The sequence below is a fragment of the Electrophorus electricus genome, chromosome 4 (assembly GCF_041902795.1).
Source record: "Electrophorus electricus isolate QZ-2024a chromosome 4, ASM4190279v1, whole genome shotgun sequence".
Classification (NCBI taxonomy): Eukaryota; Metazoa; Chordata; class Actinopteri; order Gymnotiformes; family Gymnotidae; genus Electrophorus; species Electrophorus electricus.
The window spans coordinates 30,957,501-30,960,000 of record NC_137500.1 but is presented as its reverse complement, the minus strand read 5'-3'; the positions used below and the strand labels follow the sequence as shown (position 1 = coordinate 30,960,000).

The 2,500-nt window shown below is 44.7% G+C and overlaps 1 protein-coding gene across 5 annotated transcripts in view; it reads left to right on the top strand.

Moving 5' to 3' along the window:
• map2 (microtubule-associated protein 2) overlaps positions 1 to 2,500 on the top strand; it is an 86,301-nt gene that overhangs the window by 14,509 nt on the left and 69,292 nt on the right. Inside the window, exon 2 of one of the 5 annotated variants that reach the window (XM_081713217.1) lies at positions 786 to 820. The exons of the other annotated variants lie outside the window; for them this stretch is intronic. The gene's annotated coding sequence lies outside the window, so the exon portion shown is untranslated. The remainder of the gene's footprint in view (positions 1 to 785; positions 821 to 2,500) is intronic. 5 annotated transcript variants of the gene reach the window in all.

The following is a 2,500-nucleotide window of genomic DNA, read 5'->3' as shown; positions in this document are numbered from 1 at the left end:
CTCTCTCTCTCTCTCTCTCTCTCTCTCAGTCATATAGCCCTTCTTGTTGGCTTCTTTATTTCATCTGAATTTCCATCCACTCTCCAAAGGCCTCCCTAATGCTGTGATTTGTTGCCATGGAAACTGACTCTCTGCACGTTGCTGTGGTAACCAGGTTTGGGTTGCCAGCGTGCGGACGAGCCGCCCACAGCTCTGGACAGAAGAGACTCTTCATGGAGCCAGAGTGCTTAGATAGGGGAAAGGGTTAGTCAGCACCTCAGCAAGCTAAAACCAGGGAGCACATAGCAGTCCAGAAAGTGGAATAACCAAAAAAAAAAAAAAAAACAAAAACCCAGGACTTTCAAATCTCTGGTCATGTAGAGCTGGGTTGAATACTACAAAAAAAAACAGCAGAGAATCTGATAGTCCTAATGCATTCCTTTGTAGTAATAATAATAATAATAATAATAATAATAATAATAATAATAATAATAATAGTAATAATGCATTAATCATTAATAATGCATTCCTCTGTAATAATAATAACTCAGCATTCAGATTACAATATCAAAGCTTTAGATCCCTATAAAGCATTCTTTGTTCTCCTCTCAATTGCCAGTTCTGAGTCAATTCATCTATTGAATAATTCAACGTAAATTTCTAGCGGGGGAGGAGTTTAGTGAGGGTGGAGGCATTCGATGGCTAAATGATGAAATGATGGCACTCTGTGTGTGTGTGTGTGTGTGTGTGTGTGTGTGTGTGTGTGTGTGTGTGTGTGTGTGTGTATGCTGGAAATGTTATTGCAGCTGAGAGCTGTCCACTGGGAATGCCAGCAGCACAGGTAGGCGGCCAAATTTGAAAATGTCATTTATAATGTGTACAAATCCTGTGTCTACTTTCAGCTGTGGGAAGATGCTGTCAGTGGTTCATTGAGGTATAGACCCTTACAGTTACCCAGTCCTCTGCCCCAAATCCTCCCTCCTCATCTTCACCTAGCAAAGGAACTGACACCACCACTCTGTAGCTTAGCACCACGGAGACATTCCTGGTGGTTCCTGGTACCACAGCACATTCATGTTTCCCTGTTCTATGACACTTGACCCTGCTCACAAGGGGCTTGCTGGTTGATAATGAGCTAAATTACTCAAATAAGCAAAACCCAAAATTGTACCAAAAGTATGGTCTTTCCAGGGCTGGGGTTAAGAACCATGGCCATGACACCACAGAGTGACACCTTCATTACAGGCTCACACAGGGCAGATTCTGGGTGCTTTTCAGATGCAGACACGCCCTCTAGCTCAGTCTGAATATTGGATGGAGAGTTTGCTAGGGGGGGAGTAATTGGTGCTCCAGTCCCACGCAGCCCCAGAGAAAGCTGTGAAATATCCTGCCCTGCTGTGACTTGCACACGCCCTCCCACTTCCGCAGCTGCCTGCAACACCCATCTTCAGCATTCACACTGCTTGATGCTGGAGAGTTAATCTCCCCTGACACTGTCTGCAGAGAGTGTGGCAGGCGTCCGCACGGGTCTCTGACAGCGTTGTGGTAACACTGGTGCAACACTGTGCTTCTCTGTGGGTGACCCACAACAGTTCACGGCCCCATGCTAAAAGGTCCCTGTGTAGGGTGTGTGCTGATGAATTTTGTGTCGTGTCGTGTGGATTTGAAGGTGGGGGGGGTTGGTGAGCTTTAGAACTGCTCACCCAACTCCTGTGATCTGCTGCGTCTTCACTCCTGAGTCCTGTATTTATGGCAGGCCTCATTAGGCTGTCTGTCAGATTAATTAACATTAGAAAGCAGAACGGAGCTTGGCATCAGGTCATGGATCATTGGTGATTGTGGTGTTTTTTGATGTAAAGAGATTGTCTTGTAATGATTTAACTGTTTAACCGATGCCTTCTCACACTGATTCCAACAGAAACCTTTTTTTTTTTTTTCATTTCTATGCTTTGATATTCTGAGCAGCAACTGTCTGTCTGTCTGTCTGTCCGTCTATCTGCCTGTGTCTGTCTAACATTGCTGTCATAAAGAGACCTCACAACTCTTTATTTCATTTGTGGCTGTGGGTCTGTACTTGTTCTCCTCTGGCATATCCTTTCCCTTTTCATTGGACTCATGTATATTTTAAGATGGGTTTCCCCTTCCCCTGCTCATTTTTCATTAATGCTCAGGACTGGTCACCATTAGCAATGCGCTGTGGAGTCAGCCAGAATGCAGCTCACCAGATTAATAATGCGATTCCCTTCAGGGGTGATGTTTTCAGTCTGTGAAGTATAATATTCTCAAGCAAAATAAATGAGTGTGCGTCAGTAAACACCAGCATTATCCAACAGCGTTCTTCAACAAACACCACCATTCTCCACCAAACACCAACACTCTCCAACACACCAGCATTCTCCACCAAACACCAGCATCCAGTGTTGGCAGCTGACTTTCAAATGTTCCAAAATGTCCCAAAAACCACACACAGCACACCAAGCGACCATTTCCATTTTCAGTGATTGTGTGAGAATGCTGGGTC